The sequence below is a fragment of the Balearica regulorum genome, chromosome 10 (assembly GCF_011004875.1).
Source record: "Balearica regulorum gibbericeps isolate bBalReg1 chromosome 10, bBalReg1.pri, whole genome shotgun sequence".
Classification (NCBI taxonomy): domain Eukaryota; kingdom Metazoa; phylum Chordata; class Aves; order Gruiformes; family Gruidae; genus Balearica; species Balearica regulorum.
In genome coordinates, this window is record NC_046193.1 from 6,595,974 (window position 1) to 6,620,479 (window position 24,506).

Here is a 24,506-nt window from a genome sequence, read left to right on the forward strand (position 1 = left end):
TTGGGGCAGTTTCCATCATTATTTCTCTTACTCATTTCTTGGCTCCCACAGACTGCAAAAGGAGTCGAAGACTGACGAATCTCCATCTTCACCTGCTAAATATCTGGGTAGGGAAGAGGCAAAGGTGGAGAAACCCCAAGACCTGTTCTCCTATGCACCATGCACTGTAGGCTGTCCGGAGAGACAGAAGTGACCTGTTCAGTCCAAGGGGCTGGATTCATGCAGTCTGCAGTGTGCACCAGGTCTGGAACTGTCCTCATCTACAGAGTGTCACATCTATCAGTGGCCCTGGTTTCCTTACCTTCAGCATCTCACCTGCCCCAGGAGGACTTCTGACCACCAGTGGGGCAGCAGGATGATGTCACCAGTTTGGTCACAACGTGGGCATGTGGTGGAGCTAAACGGTGGCTGGAGTTGCTGTGAAACTTCACTGGATGAGCTCTGTCTGATAGAGACTGAACAGTGGCCGATACAGGCAAGAGCTGAAGAAGCCAAGGGCGTTAGGGATCAGCTAACTGCCAGTTAGATTTTGGTTTGTTTAGGCTTGGTCTGCAAAGGGTTTCATTACTTTAGTAATTAGTGCAGTTTGTAAAAGGCTTCTCCTTAACGACCCTAAAAGTGGTGTGGGACAAAATGCAGAACAGAAAGTTTCTTTTCAAGAAAAGATCAAAAAGTGCATTTTTCTTAAGAAACTCATAATTTTTTCTTCCGTTTTGTTATTTTTTATCTGATTTCATGGCCTGCTAACACCAGCAAAGCGGGCTGTTACATGTCAAATCACGCCAGCATTTCAAATCATCTCATATGGTGTAATCCCAATAGTGTATTTCATTTTTATTTACTTTAAATATTGTAGGCAGAAGAACATTACATTTTATTTTCAGCTCAGAAAAGCTGTTATGCATTACCAAGAAATATTTTTATTCTGTGATTAGATGCTGTGATTAGAAAGCAATACTGTTACTGGTTTGTCATACAGTCAGGTCAAATAAGAAACATAATTAAATTAAAAAAAGTGTTTCAAGTTACCTCAGTATTAATCTGGGGATAAGAATTTTTTAGCATTTTAATTTCAATGTCTTCTCCTTTACAGGGAATTTTGAAAATAAACTGGTTTTTAATTCCAACTTGCGATGCACACTTTGGACTGAAATCAAATCTGGAAATAGTGATGCGTCACGAGAAGCTGAAACCTCATGCACTAGGTGGGATCATAAAACTTTCTGCTGCAGGTTCTAATCAGATGAGAACTCCAACTGAAATTGCTAGAAACCCTGCCTGTGGAGTTTTGGCCTTGATAAGTGAGCTGTGAACCAAAAAATTAATCAGGGAATCAAAGCCACAAAACCCGAGATATTGTGAAGAACCGTTTCTAACGAAAAAACTGCACTGAAAATGTTAATGATGGAGTACAACTGATGTCTCAAAGGAGGTAATACAATATTGCAGGAAAGAAAAACTTAGATAGCATACTTTTACAGAAATAGATGAAAGAAAAGAATGTGAGTGTTGAAATGCAGGCAAGTTTAAGGACGTTAAGAAACAGCAGCACCATGGCAATTAAGAATCCAACCTGCAAGGACAAGTTTTGTTCAAGTGTAAGTTGCTGAGTTTCAAGGAAGTAGAGGTCTTGTTCCCCACTGGTGGGGACTCTGGTATGAACAAAGGTCATTACTAGATAAAGCTGCTCTGGGCTGACGCTTTCTGTTATTGTCAAATCCATGCATTACTGAAAATATGGTAAGTGAAGGCGCTTAACTGAGCAATGTCCTTCTAGGAAGACTAGATGTAACCCTTAGCCTTGGATGTGTACTCAGTGGTTGCCTAAACCACACCAGTGGTGTTCTGTGGTCAGCTGGAGCTGTGCAAGTGAAAAGTTCGTGATTCCTACTCTGTCCTCTATAACCATTTCTTTTGGGTCCTCTTCCCCATCACCTAGCCAGGGTTGTAAGGCTATGAAGCAATCCACACAAAGTTGTACGCAAGTCTGTTGGCATCAGGACATCCCCTTTGGCATTTCTGTGATGCCCAGTCCCTCCTTGCCCACAGTATTAGGAATTGCCTCTACTCAGGTTATGCAGCCCCAGTCTAGTAGAGTTTTTATCTGTGGCTTGGGATCTGTGCACCACTAAGTCTGCAGGATTTGTGTCCGATCCATGTTATTTTGTATGTTTACACTGTCCTCAGGTGGAAATCTCATTCTCGGTAGAAGCTTAATTTTCCAGTGTCCTTTTAGGAAGAATTGCTTGATCGGAGGAAATGTTTTGGAAACTGATGCTAGCTGAGCTGTATTCCAGTATAAAGTACAATCAGCAGTAATTATATGCTTAGGAACTATTATGCAATATTATGTCCTGCAACCTGCTATTTCCTTCTGTGCAAAAAACCACTATTCACCTGATCAAGGAGATCTTTGTCTCTTTTGAATCTCCTAAAGAAAGTTGTATGTCTCTGGAATGTTTTGAAATGTAACCATCATATAGAGATGAGCTGCATGTCCAATCACTTGGTTTTAACTACAGCTAACAAAAAAGGGTTAAAAACCTTCCCTGCTCTGGGACAGAAATGCTTTTCTAGAGTAGTTAATTCAATCAATTGTCAACAGACAAATGACCTCATAAATCAAAGGAACCTATGGAGAGATCAGTGTGGAAATTGCAAGAAGATATATCAGTGATAAAAGTCGTCTTAGTGTGAGATTCAGTGTTCCCTCTGGCTGTTTGGGAGGAGTTAATGATGTGTGGAGTTAAACCTTCTGCTCTTCCCCCACCTTGTGACTCGCAGCAAGACCCAGGTTTCTCTCTCAAATGTAGGACAGGCCCAAAACTCCTGCACCACGAGATGACTTGGGATAAAAGGAGTCTGATGAACTCTATTTTCAAAGCAACTGGAGGAAATTGGTAAATGCACTTTGTGTGATAGATGATTGTTTGTGTAATTTAAGTCCGAATTAAGAAAATCAGAAGTAAAGGTAAGCTATTAAAAGGCAAGGAGGATAAAACAAGAGGTAAAATATGCATCTGCGAAAGCTATTCCACTTGTGTGTATAAATCAGGAGACTGTGTGCTCAAGTAGAGAATTAGGCTGCGTTGCCTGCTGTTATGCATTTAAATTAAGCAGGAGCCTAATAGCTTTTTAAAAATCTGGCCCTAAGTGGGTTTTTTTTTCTCAGGGAAGAGATCATCTAATCAAAATAGTACTTTAGAAGAAAGAACACTTTAATACCAAACATGAGTGAGGAGCTCTAACTACTGATAAAAACTCCACTGCTTGGGTAAGATTTGTTACTGTTGGTAAAAGGCTAAAGTGGCTTTTTGCAGCCAAGTTGCTGGTGGAGATGGGAGCGGGGAGAAACGATGCCATAACGTTAACAAAATGAATGGTGTTTCTGTCCTTGGGGTGGGCACTGATGGAAGGGTTGTTTTAAGTTTACTCGCTTTCTTTGCCTTACAATCTGCTGCCGCAGAGCTGTACTGAGGTTTTTAAAAAGGTAAGCCCCTGGATGTCAGCTCAGCAGTATTCTGTCACAAGATTTCTTCCTGTTAATGTTTCATTTCCACATGAGATTGCATACAGGTTTCTATAGAACTTCTCTCCTTTGATCTTTTGAACTGTGTTCTAAAATAGGCAGCAGAAATTTCCTAGAAAGTTTTGACCTAATTTCTTGTCCGTATGAAAAGATACAGTGGTGTTCAAATCAGCTGCTTCGAGGTGGTGTGAGGAAAGCAACCTTTCCCCGATCCGTTTAGCAAAGGGGTCGTGCTTCAAGCACAGCACTACAGCTCGGGAGACTTGGCTCTATCATCTCCCTGGGTTATCAGCAGTTTGTTTCTCTACCTGCAACCGATCATTTTGCTTCTTTATCAAAACATGGAATTTCTGTGCGAGCTGAACACAATAGCGCATGTACAAAGTATTTTTGGTACAAAGCACCTGTGTCTTTTGCCTCCTATTGTTGTACTCTACAAATACCTGAAAATTGGAGTGAAATACAAGCACTTTTCCTGCAGAGATCAGTTGCTAGCAGGGACTTTAAAAGTGAGTTCAGTCTAATTGCTGCATTTTAGAGCTTTACAGAGTAGCTAATTTCACTTTGAATATCGGGGGTTGAGATTAGGGGTTTTAGGTCTGCAATTAGAAGAAGACCTGAAGGTGCCTGCACTGTCTCTGGGAAGGACATAGCTAAAAAGCCAGTCCAAAATTCAAACTGCATTCACTTTGCCTGCCCCTTTCTGGGCCTAGCATTTTGTCTGCTGCAGCTGCAAATCCTCTGACAGAGGGAGAGGCAAAGGATAAAGGAGAAGCAGAGATGCTGAGCCCCTGCTTCCTGCAGCAAGGGTCCCCCCCTTCCACTTCTGTGTGCACTTAGGAGAGAAGCAGGAAGCTAAAAGGGACAGCTTTAATTCCTGTCCTTATACACAGACACTTCTGATGCCAACTGGGAGTGCTGGGCTGTGCAGGAGAGAAGGTGGTTGCAACAGACAGTGAATGGGAGGCAGTCCTGGGAGTCAGAGCATGTTCAGGAGGAAGGACTGAGCCTCCCAACAGGCAGATGTGCATCCAAACCTGGAATGTAAATGTCTATATCTGCTTCAGCGTAGACGGGTTTTCTGCTGTGCTGCATGCTTCGCATGTGTGTTGTCTGGGAGCTCACTGGGAACAGGCAAGAGCGATTGAATCAGTTTGAATTATTACTGGGCTAGTGCTAACTTTCCAACTCTCCTAGAGGCCATTGGTATTTGAAAAAGGGATGCAATGTGTCCAGATATTCCTGGCTTCTTCCTGGATATTTGAAACCAATCAGCCTCTGAACAATAGCTCTTCTGTGTCTTCCACTGTGTTTTATGTCCTAGGCTAAACTAATGTACGGCACAACTGTATTGTCTACAGCAGGGAACAACACCTGGTAAATCAAGCCACCGTTTCAACTTTCCCTTTATTCTATTTCTCTTTTTTCCTGCTGCCCTTTCTTATTTCCTCTGTATGTTTACTTGCTGCTTTCTACTTTCTTAGAATTTTTAAGGCTCTTCCTCACCACCCACCTTCTCTTCTATCATCTGTTAACCTTCGTGATGTTCTCTTCTCTCTTCCCATGCTGTCTTCTCTGGCGATTCCCTTTTGTCTCCTCCAGGACATCCTCTGCTGATACTGTTGGCCTGTTTGACATGTCAGCAGGCAGAAAGATGACTTCAGCAAAAGATAAACCTTTAGAACAGCAGCCCAGCTTGGCTTTTGCACTGATTAAATTGTTTCCATTAATTTAGTTAAAACTAAAGCGAAGTTTTTGTCTAGGCAACCACAGAAACATGTCTTTTCTTACAAGTAACTTGCAGCTATTTAGGAAGGAAACTGAATGTGCTATCAATTCTCATTCTTCAATGACTTCAACACACCTTGCTTCCCCAAAACCTAAATACTCAGCGCTGTGACGCGCAGGGGGCAGGCATGGACCATTGGGTTTATGTCCTTCTGAAACAGGACACAGAGCTATTTAGGAACCTCCAGTTTCTTCTGCATTAAGGAACTATATCATGCTTACAGCAACAACTTTGCTCATCAGCAACAACTCTGCTCATCTTTCCCTGAGCTTACAACATGCTACGAAGAGACGTGTACGTTTGGGATGGGTGATGATAAAACGGAGTAAGGACTCAAAGATCTTTTGCAACAGTTTAGATTTTAATGAGAACTTTATTGAGTTAGGGGTAAGATGTGCAAAGCCCTGCTCTCTGGGAAGAGAATTAACAACATCAGATTTATTTTTTTTAGAGGTGGAAGAAATATTTGGGGTTTATATTTAAGTCCAGATCAGTTTCTGATCATTTTAGTTTGCAACATGTACTCCAGCTTCTTGCCATAGAACCTGCTGGAAGGTCAGCAGAGCATTAGGGTATGGGTGTGATGGGGCTGGTGAGTCCTCAGACAGGGAGGCATCTAAATCTGCATTGTTAGGTTGCAATAAGAGGATGCTTTCCTGATGTTAATTCTTTCAGGGTGTTCTGTTGGTGAACTCTGCTGGCTTTTAATAACGAAAATAGGTTTTAGTCTCTAAAGCGTGACAATGCCTGTGGCTGGGCTCTGTGACCTGTGGCCCTGCTGTTCTGCACCGTCCGAGGCAGCACCACCATGAGCCCCAGTCCCGTGCTGCAGCCTTACCACCTGCCATGGGGAAGAGTTTTATTCCACCTCCTGACATGGTGCTGTGTTCCCAGTGCAGAGCTGGGAACCTCTGACCAGGTAAGGGGAGCCCTCTGCACCCCGCTGCTGTGGCACAATGACTGCTGGAGCCTGGCTGGGTGCTGCTGCTCCTTGTTCAGTATCTTCAGGCTTTCTTAGCCTCCTGTGTCACTATACCTATTAATACTGTGTTAACAGCTTATCCTTTATATGATGAGTTAGAGGCCTGCTAATCTTGCATCATTTGTAGTCCTGTCTAAATTCTGATCTTTACAACCATTGCTCTAGAAAGAAAAGGATTAATCAAATACCAGAAGATTACTAGAGCTTCAGACCAGTCAAAATCTGACTGAGAAAACATGTTAATCGCTTCTCCCTTAACCTGAGCACAGAACTACACTTTATATTTCTCCTCCTGCTCTTGTAACTGGTGTTCTGTGTAATGGGGAGCTCTGGTTTTGACAGATGCAGAAGAACTCAGAGTGCTTTTTGCCTTCTTTTTTTGATAGATATAATAGTCTGTGTTGGGGCTCTTTAGACATCCTGCTCAAGCCTATATACAGAAAAGGCAAGATCCGAACACCTAAATTTGCATATAGAAGTATGATTGCAAAGAGTTACAGAATTATTTGTAAGTTTTACTACATACTGCAGAAAAGTAGTAAGTGAAAGCAGAAGGATAAACTACAGTAAACAACCCATTTCTCGTATTTTACTAATTTGAACATAAAGCTATTTCAGCAGTAAGCAGAATTTGTTTCGTTTATGTTAGCATAAATGCATTTACTTTAAGAGAAAAAAATAAAAATCCTGGGTCTTTATTGCTATTTTGAGCTTGGGAATAAAAAGAAGAAAAGAACAACCACCACTTTACAAACACTTCAGCTTTTCATTGGCACCTGGTGAATTAGTCTTGCTGATATAGCTACTGTGGACAGGATTACTGCAAAACCTGGAGAGAATCCTGATATACCCTTTTGGCAGCATTGCTACACCAGGGCATAAAATAAAGAAATGGAAGGTTTGGGTTTTTTGTTCTTTAGGAACCTGACTATGTCCTGCAGCACCATAGACCAGTCCATGCACGCTACCTGACAATTATATCGGTATCCCAAAGTATATACAGTGTACAGATAGATCCTGTCTTATCAATGTCCTCTACTTAAAGACACAATTGGCAGTAGATAAAAGAAGACAAGAAATTAATTTATTTTGCTGTTGTTTCCATCAGGTTGGCTACTGATATCCTCTATGTTGGTTTCTATCTTCTTTGTTTGATTTTAAATGTACAGAATGACTCCATTCCCCAGCACACTTGTTGATTTGTTTTAGAAGGAGAGAAGTTTCCTTCACTCAGCTGGCACATGGCTGAGGTAAGTTTCATGGCTTAATTTTTTTTCCTAACTTTTGGAGTGATTTTTATAGTGGGAGATGTTCCCTACTGTGGTCCTCTAAAACTATTGATATTTAACTTTTGGGGACCAGAGGAGAGTATACGACCATCTGGCTGCAGCTCCTGTGTATAGGTTTATACTATATGGTGAGTAGATCTCATAAAATCCTCATTTTGGGATGAGACCATGTCTAACACCTCTGGTCCTGGGCTAGGACCACAGCCTAGATACAATGGTACTGCCAAAAACTCTCAAAAATACTTTGAATAATCATTATTATAAATGCTATAATAGGGATTTCTGTGATTATTATATAAATAGCTCCAAAGTGAGGCATTAGTAAGTAAAACACAAAAAAAGTGACAAACAAGAAAGCCATGTAACAAATACAGATTCTCATGCTGCTTCCGTCTGCTGCAAGAAGGATATGGCTTTGTATAGATATGTAAATCACAGCCTCATAAGTATAAACGAAGAGTGTGTAGAAAGTCTAAGCTCATCCAGACTTTCTCCACATGGAAAAGAGTCTGTAGGATGGGGAAAATATTCATGGACTTGCAGGAAACAATAAAATAACCCAGAGAAAACATAGAAGCCAATTGATTTAATGTGTCACTATTTGCAATCTATAAATATCCCTGTGGCAAACTCAAAAGATCTCAGTTTATTTGTGACTAGGAAATGGAAACCAAAAGCAGCCTCATATATAAATACAATGGATTTCACAGCCTCACGATTTATTGTCTCTCCTTCAGCAATGCGGGTTACACCACTGAAACAATACTGCAGCCATAATAGGAAAACTGTCCTACTCGGGATTTATGAATTTATAAAGGATATAGTCAGTTTTGTTGTGTGATTCAACAGTAAATCACTACTTACAGATGCCAGAGCATGCATCAGGTGGGAAGGTGCTCACGGAAGGACGCGATGCGCTTTCCAATGCAGCTGTTAGGCACCAAGCCGTAATAAAGGAAACAACAACTGAGCACACGACCTGCCCCAAACCCAGACAAAGTGCTAATCGAAGCATGCCAATAGCCAGCACTAGAAAGGTAAAACTTCAGAGCAAGTATTTGGAGGATTTTTTAATTAGAAAATATATTCTGTAAAGCTTGTATTTAACTTTTCTGTAAGGCTTGTATTTAACTATCTGTTTGCCTCATCGTTTCCTCACTTCTTGGCTTACTTTCTGCCTGTGAGTAGATTAGGACAGGTCACAGTTATATACACATCACAGCTTTTATTTTCCTGCAAATTTAAGTTTCTGTTACTTTATCTCTGCATTATATAACATACTGTGTTTGATAATGTGCTGCAGCATCTCTAAAAGGGTTTTTCCTCTTTCATAATTGAAGCCAGAATATTCAGTTTTGTAAGGGGAGGGTGGAGTGTGTAGTCATGGTGGAAACAGAGGTTTCTGTCCCCACTCTGATTGTCGCAGGGAGGGTTCCTCTTTCATCCTTGCAGAGGATGTGCATGTTGTGAGACATGTTTCTGAACAGCAGGCACATTGCTGTGCATCGAGGCTCAGACTTCAAATGGGGCATAATCAGGCATTTCAGGCCCCTACTTACACTCCTGAAGGGTTGGCCTGATTTTCAAAAGTACCAAGCAATCCACATCTCCTATTGATTTCAGTGGGAACTAGTCAGCCGTCAACACATCAGAAAAATTGGACTGGTTACTTGGAAACCCACATATGGTTTTCAAATCCGCACTCTGGGGCTGTTTGGTTTTTGGTGGATTTTTTGGGGGTTTTTTGTTTTTTTTTTTTTTTTTTTTTTTATTGCTGGAACTAGCCTCTCTTTTCCTCTGCTGCATATGCTCTTCATATGCTACATAGCACTTCTGCTTACTCTGCAAACAGTGGCTTTTCTAGTGCACTTGGGCCTGGAAATCCTGCAGATTAATACATTTTGTGTTCTCTTGATCTTCTTTGGGGAAGAGGAGTTGAGGACTTCAGTTTTGGAAATCAAAAAGCCATTTGCCCTCTCCTGTGTTTCTCCAAACTTTTCCCATTACTTTTGCTGAGCTGGAAGTACTTTTTTTGGTCTCAGCTGACGGAGACCCTCTGCCATTGACATGATTTATAATCACTGATGTCTATAGGTGACAATTCCCTTTCCCCTTTTGGTACAGTAGATCCTCTGCATGTTGTCTATCATCCAACAATCAGCCAAATGTCTGCTCTCTCATCCCAGGCCAGTTAGCCTGGGTGCACATGCTAGCCACAGCACCCGCCACGGAAAGGAGCATGCAGGTTGCTGCTCTGCTGCTGTGGGGGTGCTGATGGGATGTGAATGGGGTATAGGAACCTTGATCTGGGTCGTATCTCAGAGCTTGGCCACCTCACTGGCATCCCTTTTCTCATGGTAGGGTGCCCCAGTGCTGTCCAAGGGGTGCTGAGGTTGACTGCCTGGAGAAATAAAAATGATATATCAGCCCCCAAGCACAAAATGGAGAAATGCTGCTAGACATAAAAATGACAGAAGACCTGTAGCTCAAAGTGACAAACTAAATATATACCAACGGTGTGGTGTGTGGTGGCACATGTCATCCTGGGATGTGCTGTTGGATGTATCCTATGTATGTCACAAATTGTTACTATTTTGTTTCAGTTAAAACTGGTAAGATCTATGTCTGACTTTGCCTCCAATTCTGGCAAGGTGGGATGAGAAATATATGGACAAGTCTGAGATATTCTGAAAGACAGCAGTAAGAAAGAAGAGAGGTCATGAAAAATTATCTGTGAGCAAAAGCAGAGTTTCAGCACACGAAAGAAAAGTCTCAGCTATGACAGTAGCCATCCCAGAAGTGAAGGGACTATTTCCCTGTTTTCCCTGTCTCTCTCCCCGTAAGAGCAAGACAAAAGGATGCAAATTTTGCCATCAAAAAAAATGCAAGGTGGATATTAGGAAGTGTTTCTTGACTGTTGGGATTGAGAGAATGCAATGTGTTGCAGAGCCAGGCTGTGCCGATTTTGGAGAACCAGTTAAACAGCGTTTGGGATCATGGGGCATTGTTTGAGTCCTTACAGACCAAGGAAAGTGGCTGTCTCCATCCGGGGAACTGCAGATGCTGGAGATCCACAGAGGGCTGCAGCTCCAGTGGGTGGACATGCAGATGGTCCTGAGCAGAAAGCAGCCTGAGAAATGCAGCTCTGGAAGAAGATCACTAGAGGAAGAAGGGCAAAAGGGGATGATCCTTCACTTACTGGTGTGACTGGATGGCTGTTACAGCTGGGTGCTGATTTCCTTCCATCTGATGGCTGGGAACATCCTGCTCTTTTGACTTATATGTGTAAAATAATTCACAGGCTGTTATGAAGAGGAAGCGTCCAGGGATGCTCATCTCGCCTCTGCACCAAGGGAGTTCTTAAATGATCTCACGAGGCCTTTCCCAGCTCTCCATTTTTATTTACTCAGCATAGGAGCACCATCCATCAAGGCAGTAGAGTGCCACTGAAACTAAACTTTGGAAAGACAGAGTCCTGGAGGAAGTTTTGCAGATATTCTTTCAAACCAAAGAGCCAAACAGAGCCTTTATTCCCACATTAACTTGGTACATATTTTTGTAAGCATAAGAGTGGAACGAGCTCACCGGCAGCCTTCCTAAGGGCTTGTGGGGGGTTAGAGGTCCTGTCCCTCTGGCTTCCGTCTTACAGCTTCCCACACCTTTAGTCAGAGACTAGGGGAAAGAGTGTCTTTTTGGATAAAGCTCTCTATTTCTTTAGCAGCTTCCCATGCTGCCAGGCAGCAGCGTGGGGCATGCCCAGGAGCAGAGCAGGAAAGGAAGTATTACCAGGTCCTGATTTCTCCAGGGCACCTCAGCTGCTTAGAATCCTCTACGTAAAGCACTAAACAAAGGTTTTGTGTAGCCATCATGAGACTAACTTTATGAAAAATGCTATTGATATTGTTCTGACACAGGAAGCACGTAAAGAATTAGAAACAGATTCCCCTGAAAGAAGACAGACAACGGGATATATTACAGTATCAAAATGTACTTGACAGGTGGAACGTATATATCACATACTGAAAGAAACCGTTTGGTGAGTGATACATTTCATATTAAAATATATAAATCATCCACTTGGAGAAGAATTGGACTCTCTGGGCAAGTAGCTTAGCTACTACATCTGACATGCTGCCTCTTAAAACAGATGCAGTCATTTCTGAACCTGATAATTATTGCCTATTTTTTGGCATTTATTCCAGGGTAAAATTCAGAATTAGATATATTGTTCACAGCATCTGACAATACTGTTTCTGTTACTGGCTTGATTGTGTTATTCCAGTGTTGCAGTGTAGTTAATAGTCCCTAGTTAATCAGTGTATCTATTGATTAATATATATTCCCATTACAGTAAATATATATCATAATAAATTAGATGATGTAACCATAATAAACCTGCTATATCCATTATGTAACATACTAAATCAAAATTAGCAATTACTAATTGAAATTATGTCCCCTAGTATAGCATTATATAAATCAAAGGCATTTTCTCTAAAATCCATGCATCATTCAGAAGATTAATCCTCCAGCAACTGTAAATGTTTTTCTACTCCGTTCATTTGGCTAAGCTGGATAATGGTAATAGCCTTGAGGTTAAATACACAATACAGTATGTTAGAGCTGATACAGTGGTTATTGCCACATATATCCTTCCTGCTGATCACACCGAGTCACTGAGCCGTAGGGATGGTCAGTGCACTGCACCCACCGTGTCCTGTGAGTTGGGCTTCCTTGCTCTCAGGGTTGAGGGGTGGTTGTCTGTACAACATACTTGGAAATCTTTTACCCTGTGCGCCCAGACACAAAAAACTGGGACACAAAAAACCCATGCTAATGTGATAGACGACATGAGGCCTGAGTGAGGGGATCCTGCCAGGGGGGCCTATGGAGGGTATCTTGAGAGAAATGCCTTTTATGAATGATTTTAGAGTGTTTTTCTGTAGGGGTCATCACTGGCCCATCAACAAGGGTCTCGGGGGAGCTCTACTTCGCAGAGAATGCAATGGGGAGAAATGCTGATTGCTCTGGGTTGAGGAAAGGGTGAGAAGACAGTGAGCTACCTTCACTTGCAGCAGCTTCACAAAATGTCCTAACCATGCACAGAAAACCAGTCGGAGGTTATACAAACCTCTTGTACTTACTTTGCATTTTCAAAGCAGAAGACTGGGCAGCAGTCCAAACCCATAATCTGTGCGAGGGCATGTCACAACAAATAGGAAAGGGATAATTAGAATTTTATGAAGAGTGGCTCTTTATAATACTACCTACTGTTTACTTACCTACAATTTTAAATTTAGCAACTGAAGCATTTTAAGTAGTACAAATTAAAAAAAAGTTTAAGAAGCTCATATTTGCTCTTAGTTATGTGTTGTTTTTTTAAATAACCCTGTTTCCCCGGTGGGACCCATGTGTGTGCACGTGTGCGTGCCTGCTCATAAAACGGTATTGAAGCGTATGAAAGCATAGGAATGCGGCTTTAGCAGATAATAATTCTTGATTTCATTGTTTCAAGTGCTGGTTGTTTTTTTTTTTAAAAAAAAGCCAAGGAAAGTCCAGTTCACTCAAGACAGTGCAGTCTGAGAACCATTCCTGTGCTTTCTAGCAGTGTGTGAGAAGATACATGTAAGAGGTAAGTCTAAAAGCAATGTAAGATGTAACATTTTCTTCATTGTCTTTCATTACAGTTCTGTATCTTAGCTAGCTAGTGTGGCTCTTGGCTTTTACCCCAGATAGGACTCTATTTCAGTGGCATCTGATGCCTCTACACTGTGTCCAACAATGTAGTCATTTGACATATCTTTTAGAAAAAAAAATAAAAGGTGCTTTAGCAAGATATTACATTTTTACGTTATTGAATTGTTGTAACTAATATAGCTGCATGGCTATTCTTATCCATGGGCAAATCTGAGACTATTAATCTACCCACAGCCTAAATTACACCCACACAAAGATTTATTTTAAAAGTGAACACACAGAATGTAACTCAGCATTAATTTTTTTTATCATCTTAATAAACCTCCTGAAATCAGCAAAAGAAAAGCAACATGTACAAGCAAATAGTCATCTGGTAATTTTTCTCCATAAAATCAGAAATGCAAGAATTTTCAAATTCTTTATTGTTTAGTTACTTTTAACCCAATTCACATAATTCAAGCATCATCTTTTCTGCATAAGTAGTCAAAAACAACTATATGGCTAATTGCTTTCTCAAGTTGTGGTCCTTTTTGAGCAATGGTATCACTGGCTGTGTCTCCATCAGCGAGTGCTGTGGTGCCATGGATGTGGAGGTAAGACCACAGGTGCTGGGGGCCCACATCCACACCATGCATATTCCTATGCGGTGGCTTCCCACGAGCTCTGCTGAGGTCCCAGGGCCCAGCATATGAGGTGCTCACATGCATTTTGAGGTTTAGCTTAACCCCAAGGGATGCAGCTGTCATGCTCCAACACAGCTCTGCTGTCAGAACTGAAGTACAATAAGTGGAGGGTGATGGGGAGGTTTGCTCCCTCCTGTGAGCAACCAAAAGGCTGGCGTAGGTGCACTCACTGGATACCACTTGCTTATGGGTCTGCCCATCGCAGTTTGAACGGATATCCAAGAAACATCCCTTTTGATCAGTTTTTGCTATCTGACCACCGTTGAGGCCGTAAGTGCATAAACAGAGAACCACAAGGCAGAGGCAGGTCAGCTTGTGCTGGGTCTTGCAAGGAAATCACCCCCCTCCTCCTGCCTTAACAGAGCTGGACCTGGGCACCTCTCTCCATGTCTGATAACATTTGCAGGACCATAGTTTGAGGGGGAAGGCAGGAAAACCCTGTGTCGCAGATAAAAGGACTGTAAATCATGGGGTAAATTATCCCCGAGCGTGACCTGACAGGTATATGAGACAACTCAGCCTCACTCCCTGCCTGATTTAGCTTCAGGTAGTTAAATCCAGGTCTCCCACCGATCAGAACTCTGCTCTGAAAAATGTTTGCCCTGCTCTCGGAAAGACTTTGTGTTTTCTCCCTGCTATGGGAGCATTATGCTGCCCAGCTCTGGATCATCTATGTGTGCCTGCATCTCTTGGCTACCTTGTCGTGCCAGTGTTAAGGCTGGGTGGTTTAAGGAGTTGACTTAGGCATATAATGGTAATCCCATTAGACATCATCGAGGTCCAGTCTGTGCATGTGAAAAAACACATGTTGAAATGCTGAGCTACAAGACGCTGCAAAATCTGAAAATATTGCTTTGTGGTGCTAATGATTAATATGCATATGTGTAAAAGGTTTTCATGATGTGGACAGTGTGAATGGTGAAATGGATTCAGGTCTCTTTATTTTCTTTTCAGCTTGTTATTATCTAGAGAAAAAACACTAATTACTAGAAGCTAATAGCTAGTGTGTTACTTACCCTCTTAATTAGTACCCTAATTATTAAGTGCAGTGATAACCACTAGTTAGAACATATTTGCTTTTTAAGACTTTGTTTATCTGTCTTCCCACTCCCTCTTTTTAATGACACTGACACCAGCAGAGTTGCTGGAGAGAGAATACCAATAATTTCCCCTTGGGAAATGAGTCATTTTGAGCCTCCTGAACACTGTTATGATTTTCATTCTGTTGTAAAATGCTTTTCACCTTTGAACCGTTGGCTTGTGTTAGATTCTGGCATTAAAGCGCTAACATTTGAAATTGGGAGGATGAACTCAGGGGAGCAGAAAAGGTCACTGCAGCCACACAAGATCTTGCTCAGTGTCTGCCCTCTGGGAGGCAGGAAGGCATCTGAACACCACGGTCTTAGGCTGCCCATCTCTAAATCCTGAAGCGTTCAGTGAAAAATTCCTCATCGTGTCTATATAAAGTCATGATGTCATTTTGGGATGTACTTCATGCAGCCCCATGGATAACCTCCTGCTCCCCATCCTTTGGAGTAGGAGGCTGTGGTATCTGGGTGCTGGATGCTGCCATCATGTGTGTCTGCACTGAGTCCTGCAAGAGGTCTGCTTGAAGTTCACCCATGCTAAAGTGAAATGTCAAGCAACTACATGTGAATTCTTAACAAAATAACCATTTAAATAGAAAATTAAGCATAAATACCTGCCAAAAATCCTGTTTTGAGTTGGTTGGTATACGTCGGCTATTGCCAGAAGTTGTAATCATACAGCCTGTTTATGGAGTCGTCTTAATTCTTTCCAGGGAGCAGCACACTGTAAGTGACTGAAGCCAGTGATTTAAGATGCGTGGCAGAGGGGAAGAAAGACCTCTTGATTACAGAGCACAGTGTACGGCCGTGCTTGAGTTGGATATGCTGTAGCACACCAGAAAAAGTACTTTGTTAGCTGTAAAATCTAATGGAAGGAGCAAGACATCCTTGCTCTTTCTGCCCTTGATTCTTGGCAGTGTGGATTACAAAAGGCTTAAAGGATGTGGATTAGAAAACATGTGTTAACTATATGTACAGTTTCTATAGCCTCATTAGTATGCATGATGCTTCACACTGATTTGACATTGTCTCTGCCCTGAGGAGCTTGAAATCTAAAGGCAAAACCCTGTGACCATCTGAAATCTGAACATTTCAAGGAAGCCTCTGAAAAAAGGATTCATGAGACTGTGAACAAATACGTTTTAGTTGACGTGTCAAAAGCAGGGAGGGAGGCAGAGGTAAACAACTGGAGCGGAGGAGAAAAATAGCGAAAAAGTCCTTATTGTTGTCAGCCTAATTCCAGCCTTGTTCACCCGGACAGACTTCGCTGCCTCTTTGTCAGTGGAGGTGTTTCTGATTTACACTGATCTAAGTGAGAACATCTTCCATGCTTTTATCCAACACAGCTGCTGCTGGAGTGGTTTTAACTGCTCGGTCCCTTTGCCTTGTTCAATATTTATGGGTGCACAGGGTCCCTGAAGGAGCCGGCAATGGCGCAACCAGAGCCAGGATGGGCAGGCAGCTGGTAGTGCTTCTCTGTGCAGGGACCCACGTGGAAGAACCGCAGGGGGTGATCTGTTCTCCTGTGCATGAGGCAGCTTCTTGCACCTGAAGCTGGTCCCAGTTTTTCCAGCAAAGCAGTGACCTTCCATAGGCGGTTTTTCTATGGTGCCTTTCTGGTTGTGGTCCTTTTGGTACATCAGATACAAGCAGCTGCAGGCCCAGTGTGGCCATTTTACAAGATGCTGCTGCACGGAGTGTCTCTCCTCTGATCTGTGTAAGTGCTCCAAACTGCTTTTCTTTCCTTCTTCTTACAATTGTGCCTTTCCCAGGTGGAAATGCCAGCACCCAATACTCACCACACCACCACTGGCTTAGTGACCCGCTGCCGTGGCTGCCTGTTTGGTGACACGCTGAATCGCTCCTGTGGAGCAAGTTGCAGAGCATTAAGAGTAGCGTAACAGCAGTTTGCAGGGCATGAAGAGCCAGTGCAGGTTTCTTTACATGCATAAGATGGGAGTTACAAAACAGAGCTTTGCAAACCAAGATGCTGACCAGTCTTGGGTTAAGTGCATGCAGGAAAAACCAGTGTGCTTGCACTATTGCTTTGAGCCTGCCAGCCCATGCAGCAGCTGTGTGACCTCAGCACAAATTGTAGCATCCTGTAAGTCCCTGTGCGTGTCCTGCCTCTGTGCACAGGCTGCTTGGGTGTTCGTGCCACCCGTCACGTGTTCACATGTGGTGGACATACCCTTCACCCAACCAGAGAAAACAGCTACCTCAGGGTAAAGCCAGTATGTACTGGGGGATGAATAAAGCTTTGAGGATGATTATAACATGCCTGGTGCTTTCCTGAGAATAGCAGTGATCACAGAAATTGAGTCAGGGTGAGAAGCAGAGGAAGCTTTTTTGGTCTGTGACCTGGGGGTCTGGAAAACAAAGAAACCCCCCACCCAGTTTGTTAATTAGGCAGAAAATTCTTCAAGGCAGCGAATAAATGCCCAGGCTGGGACGGAGGCACCCTGTCGAGCCGGCACACGCTTCTCCAGCTCTGAGCTCAGCCACCCGCCCTCTGCAGTGCTCCGTGCCCAGCTGAGCCAGCAGCCCTGTCCCACTGCTGCTGCCCTGGCGCACCCCGTGCTCTGCAATGCTCCATCACAGCTCTGCGCGTGCAGCTGTTGCGTGTCTGCAAGGTGTTTCTAGCTGCGAAGAGCACTCGGTTTGGACTGTGACAGGAGTGCAGGCTATCTATGCCATGATTAAAAAGCCTTTTCTCTTGTTCCCTTCTGATTAGACATAAGCTTCATTATTGGCAGTAGAAAATGTTTAGTTTTTTTGAAAGACACTCAGCCAGAGGGGGGTGGGGGTGGTGTTTGTGGAAGACCAAATATGATCAGTTCTTTCCGATTCTCCCCTCTTGGCAGTACTGCAAGAGACAACAGCCTTCAAAAGAAGGTCCCCTTTCTGTGCTGGGTTTATAAATGTCTCTGTGGCTACACTAATAGCATAGCCTTTTTTTCCCCCCCTCCCCAGATCTGTTCTGCCAGAGAGGTGCTACAGCAAGAGATGGAAAGAAAACTCTTGAGGCTTTGGTGCATGCTGTTGAGGCCCCATCTGTGAGATGGGACCCAGCTCCCTCAGCGCTGGTCACTTGAGGCTCACGAGGACTCAGCAGTCTTTCACTCAGTGTCCCACTGCCAGGTAAATGCCACTTGACCATCTTGCCTGGGAGGCTGAGGTATCATGGTGTCTCCCACATTGTTTTGGTACATCTTTATATTAGGTACTCTTACAGGCTTTTTCAGGCCTGCCTACAGCAGTTAAGCTTTGGCTTTCAAGTCTCTCTTTTTGTATCCATGCAAGTGTTTCCGTGCAGTGATCAGAGCAGCTTTTAGCACAATTTATTTATTATCATACTCTAATACAAGACTTTCTTAAATCATTGTGTACATTGGTATGAAAATCTGTGATCACTTAAAATTGAAAAATGCCTGTTGGTGTTAAAGCATTTTAAAGAATGCCGTGTTTACTGGGATGGGGACTAACAGCACAGTGCTTTCTAATTTTGTGTTAATTTTGTGCTTTCTAGCACAAAAATTGTATGCGATTGTAAGATATTTGCACCCTACATTTCCTTGGGTCCTCTGTGTGACATCTGTCTCTGGGAACATTTTTAGTCACTGCACAGATAAATGGTATGCATGAACATTGGGGATAGAGACTTCTTCTAGGCCTGATCTGCTCGGAGTGGCCTGAAATGTCGTAATTATTCACAATAGTGCCCCATGGACAGGAGATAGTTTTCCTATGGGAAGTACCAGGAAACTAATTTCTGAAAGTTGTGCTGCTCTGTGCATGCAGTGTTCCCTGGGAAGGAGCCTGTATTGGTGTGATTTCCATGCACAGGTCTCTTGTCCTTACTGGTGACTGGCAGAACTGCGTTCGTAGGTGTTCTGTACGTTGCGCTAGGTTTCTTTCCCTCAGAGCCTTAGAAGTGCAAGGAAATAAAATAATAAAATTGTTACAGCAGCAGAAATCCAGTTGAATGGGTAATTGTCACACAATGTAAAGGTATTTGAAAAAGTGGATGAAAAAATAATCTAAATGTCCTCCTTTTACTGGGAAAATGTATTATTATTTATGAATAATTTTTGTTGTTGAAGGAAAGTGTAAGATAGAATCAGGGAGACCGTAAAAAATGAAATGTAGAAAGTGTTATTTATGTTATATAGGAGAAGAGAGAATTACTGGCAGGGAGAATGCTAGTTTATTTAAATACAAAATCAAGTTATTCAGAATTGCATACTTAGATTGACTTGTAGCAGTCCACAATTCTTTCCGCAATAGAAATATGAATTCTGGTGACTACGGCTCACGGCTCTGTCCCACCTTGTATTAGTATCCCCAGACCACACAGGAGTCTGGGGTTGGGGCAATATTCTGCTGCAGCAGGAGCTGAGCAAACCTAGAGCTGAATGAAAGGCAGTTTTCTAAAAGGTTTCCTGTCTCTATAATGGGTGAGAGAAACAATGAGACAATACCACCCAGTATCAGCTACCAGTGCTGCTGGTATCAAAGCATTAGACGACTGACAGTCTGCTATGACTGATGCCTTAACTAAATTATCAACATATGTGCTTGGGCTGTGAAGCCGAAAGCATTGGGTTTAAGAGTTGTGTGTATATGTGTACATATTAATAGGTGGTGAATAATTTTTACTACTTCTTGCCACTAAGGATTGTGAATTCTAATTAGTGAATGTGTTTATCCTCAGAAAGCCCCTGGCTCTTCTAGGGTGGTAGCCTCACACAGTGCTGCTCTGTTGGAACAACCTTCCCCTTCCTTTCTCCCAGCCCTTTGCAATGCCCCACAGTTTCAAGTCACCAACTTTGTAGCCAAGGACTGCTTTATCGATACAGAAATATGCTCCTACTGTACAAACAAAACATTTTTAGTGCTACAGATGCTGCTATAGACACAAAGTGGAGCTGTGTGCCTGTTTCCTGAAGCCATCCCCACAGATAAATAAAGCTGCTTGTGTTTACACCGGCAGAGGAAGGAGTCCCAGAGCCTCGCAATTACTGGATTGCTGTATGCCTTGGTGTGGTCCAGAGGCAGAAGCTGTCACTGTCCTTCTTTCTGCTCTTAAAGAATGACAAATTTTTAGTGAGGTTTGCTAGTCATTGTCAACATTCAAAGGTTCATCACTAGATTGAGATATTAAATGATTCCTGTAGATCCTCTTTGGACTGTCAAGCCTATGTGACCAGGGTTGCATTTGGGGTGCTTTCTGCTCCTCTCTATCGATGGTTCTTCCTACAGGGCTAGAAACAAGACCTGGAAAATTCTTTTGCATGTTCCCAGAAGACAAAATTATCATGGAAAGGAGAAAAATACAATGTTTACTTAGTTCTCAAGATGTATTTGGAGACTGGTGTTGCTGGACTTGTGTAGGTAGATGTTGCACCTGATTTGTAGGACTGGTGATCAGCAAGGAAAGTTTTTTGCTTTTGCTGTTTCAGTCTGCCAGTAATGGAGCATGAACAGGCATGAAATGTCATAATCTCAGATTTTTAAACTCCTATATTTTACCATAAAATTGATTGCTTTCTCAGATTTGAGAAATTGGACTGTGCTGAACAGATTAGGGTCTGTTAGTATTAGCCAGCCCTGCACATCCTTTCAACAGATAAGCACTCAGAAGGGGTTTGTACTGTTGGAAATTCTATCCAGAAAAAGATGACTATGTCCACGAAGAACATTTTTTCATCTCTTCCTGTTGACAGAAAAACAGCCCAAGTAATGCAGGTTTATAGCATATCAGATCACTGCCAAGGGAAAAGTGTTGCTTAAAATCAGTTTGAACCTGCTCTTTCCACTGGGAAAGGGAGTTCTTACTGAAATGTAAACTTTTGTGGGTGCTTTCTGCTTTTCATGAGAAATGTCAGTTCCTGAGAAAAGGAAAAAGCCTTTGACTTGGGGATTTGGGTTATAGTAAAGACTCAGATGTTTTGGTGAGACCTGAAGGAAGCTTTATGTTCTGACCCAGCAGGGCAGAAGTGCAAGGAGCAAACGAGGACTACGCCTCATGAAATACTGCTTTGGAAACTTCCGAAAGATTTGTTTCCCCTGACAATATGTTCCGTTTGCTATCGTGATTAGCTACTTCCTCAATCACTGCTTATATGCATTCAAGGGGAAATTCCATCTGCTGCTCTTGGTTACCTGCAACACTCTGTGTGTGTGTGTGTGTGTGTGTGTACCCATGCTTGGTAAAAGATACTTGGAAAAGAACAACAAAAGAAAAAGCACTTTTACTGTTCTTTTTAAGAAAAGTCCCTACATCTGAATGCTGAAATAAAGCTCAGCATAACACACAGATGAAAGATAATTTTATGTCGCAACTCTCCTAAGGCATATGGCTGGTGGTTCTGGATGCTGAGACCCCCTGGATGCCCGGTTGCTACATCTGCGCGCGAGGCTGTGTAATGTGCTCCGAATGCCACAGTCTGCACCCAACTTAAAGGAGGGTCTGGAAAGATGAGTAGTTGCTCAGAATGACCTGGCGGAAGCTCTGCTGTTTCCCTCCGATTGATGGAAGGTGTTTGCTACACAGAGTTGTAGCTGGACTGACAGTGGAGTCAGGCCTTGGGGCCAAACTACAAATGCCTGAACTGACGCAGCGGGATGGTGCTGTCATGAGCTGAACTGGCTCAACCCTGGAAAGGAAAGACCCCAAAAGAAGTTGCACCTGCAGCAGGGCAGTAAGCATTGCAACACATCTCCCTGCTGCGGGCTGTGGAAAGCTTGTATTTTACTCACACAAGAAACTAGACTCTAAGTGGCCCATGTATAAGGCTGTGTATAGATTAAATGTCTGCACGAGGCAAATATGATAGTACAAGCGACTCTTTTTTACCATTACAAAACCCTATGCGTAATGCATGGCTAATGAATAATTTGTGCAATAATCTATTCCCAAACTTACAATATTACACAAATTTTTTCCCTCTGAAAGTAAAAAAAGGGGAAGTGTTATCCGTCAGGAATACGAGGGGACAGGCAGGCTTAGCAGCTGCTGGCAGCCACGGGAGCTGGCGAGCTGAAACAGTCCCTCAAGGAAGCAGCTCTCGCAGACACGTAAGCAATGTCCACTATTGCTCTGCTAGCAATCCAGGAAGAAAATGAAAATCTGCCAAATGTTTAAAAATCATTCATTTTATTACAGCATTACTCAGTGCCCATAACTTTGTGAAATATTGTTTGGAAAGCTGATTGTTTAAATGAGTATGGATATAAAATCAAAGAAAATGCTGCCCTTGGAGACAAGGCCGTAGTCTTTAATTTCAGTCAGAAACAAATAAATAGTGACTATTACTCTTCAGCCTTTTGAGTGCTTTTTGTGCTCTTAAATCCATGAATGATTTTATAGGGGAAGAAGCAAGGAAAAAGAAACCTGCTTAAGATAAAAGTTCTATGCCTTTTCTCTGTTAATTTTGGCCTAAGACTCCAGAGCCTGAAGTAAACACTCTGTGATATTGGAAGAAGCTGAATAGTTTCTTTTTACACTCATTATTTTGATTTTTCCTTTTGGCCCTTCTGGATTTTCCTGGGATCACCTCCTAGTCCCTGACTATATGACCTGTGAGCTGGGGGATTTCTCTTCCTTTTTTAAAGCTCATTCTTTCCAGATTTAAAAGATTCTGGTTACTTCACAGAAACAAGTCAGACTTTGCCATGTGTTGTTCACAGAATGCAGCCAGAACTCCTTAGTTAAGTTTTAAAATGTCTAAAATTAATTAAATTCTTTGAGTGACCTGAATTAAAATAGGAGTTGGAAAGCTCAGTTGCTGTTGGGTTTTCATGTGGGGGCTGTGCTGGTGCAGAAGCAGCAGCAAGTCAGAAGGAACAGACAATTTGTTACCCAAGCCGATAAATTCCAATCAAGCCATCCGCATCAAAGGCCTTTGAAAGATGGAAACTTAGACGTTGTTTTTCTATTTTTAAGTATTATTTCATTTCCATCAGCTCATTTTCTGTAGACTATCATCTGCCCTCTTTCGAGGTTAGGCTTTTGCAGAGGTGTAACTGCCATCTACTGACTGCAGCGCCGACGGTCTCATCAGCTCCCTTAAATCCCAGGCTTCGATGGCCCTTAAAGGAAGGGGAAGCCCGTATGGGAACACCTGTACACACTGCCTTGAGGGAGGAGGACAAGGTTATTCAACAGATTGTGCCTGTGATTTACACAGATTTAACTCAGCAGATCTGCAACTGTGTAAAACAAGCCTGAACGGCTGCATTTAGTTTCCCAGTATTTTGTCTTTCTCGGAATACAGGTTTTGGTGAACTGAATTCCTAGCGACGCTGGACAAAATCAAGGAGGGCACTGTAGTGCTTTACAAGTTACTGCTCAGCCTTTTCAATAACTGTGAAGAGAAGATTAGTTCACTTGATATAGGGACAAGATGGTCTTTTATTGAGGCTGCCCCGTGGAGGAGACTCACTCACATGCCCATGTGTTGCAACGTGCTCTGCAACCAGCACAGTCCTCTGTCGGGGCCAGAGGGTTCTAATAGGCATTAATGACCCTTTCCAGCATCACTCGAGGTCTCCCATGAGCTACATCGTAGGAGTGCCCCCCTCAGCTGTGTCGTTGCCTGGCCATTGATCCCTGCTGATCCAGACCCTGACTGATGACCCAGCTCCACCTCAGACCTGCATTGTCCCCAGGGATCACTGGGCTGGATCTGGCTCTGGTCACCATCACTGGACCTGACCCCAAGCTGCAGCTTGATTTCTTGGCTTCACTTTGGACCTTTCTGTGTCACTATGAATTTTCCTGATGATCTGGACTCTTGGTCGGACCTGGCTGCTGGCCCCCAGCCTCATTTGGGTGTGCTGAGTCATCCTGACCCTATAAACTGGAAAATCAGTTATGTTGGTTGGTTTGGTGAACCTACACAAAGTACTTGCTTCTTCCTAAGCGTTAGAATTTAACTGAGCAACAACTGCTTGCACCACTCCTCCCTTGTGAGAGAAATAACCCACACAAACTCATATTAAAATACCCAAACGGATTCAAATTATTTTGGTGCCAATTTCCAGATGGCACTTTCATATTTCATATTAACTGCCCTACTTCAGTTCAGCCCACTTTTCTTCTTCCCTTTGATGCCATTGTTTTCAAGTTTGCTGTAAGTTAAGCAAAATTGGAACAGGACATTCTATAAACTTCCGTAAAGGAGGTCGCTGTGATGGTAGGATCCACAAGAATTATAGGAGAAAAGGTCTGATTTGTGTGGTTTTAAAAATGATGTTGGTTTACAACCTTTGGACTTAATCCTGAAAAAAATCCTTTGAAAATCAAAACAGAACTCAGGGATTTCAATTTAAATCAACCTGAGAAATCATTAATTCAGTCATCACTACTGAGATGTGACTCGCTTGTTTGCCAAAGCATGTGAAAATGTCTGTTCTGTGTGAAACTATAAATTAACCAACGTGTG

At 42.7% G+C, this 24,506-nt stretch overlaps 1 long non-coding RNA gene across 1 annotated transcript; it reads left to right on the forward strand.

Annotated features, from left to right (window-relative positions):
* Positions 1–1,562: 1,562 nt before the first annotated feature.
* On the forward strand, positions 1,563–23,139 carry LOC142603200 (uncharacterized). Its single transcript, XR_012837090.1, has 5 exons — positions 1,563–1,598; positions 3,173–3,274; positions 7,470–7,550; positions 8,456–8,626; positions 23,078–23,139. It is a non-coding gene; the product is annotated as an uncharacterized LOC142603200 (long non-coding RNA).
* The last annotated feature ends 1,367 nt before the right edge of the window (positions 23,140–24,506 follow it).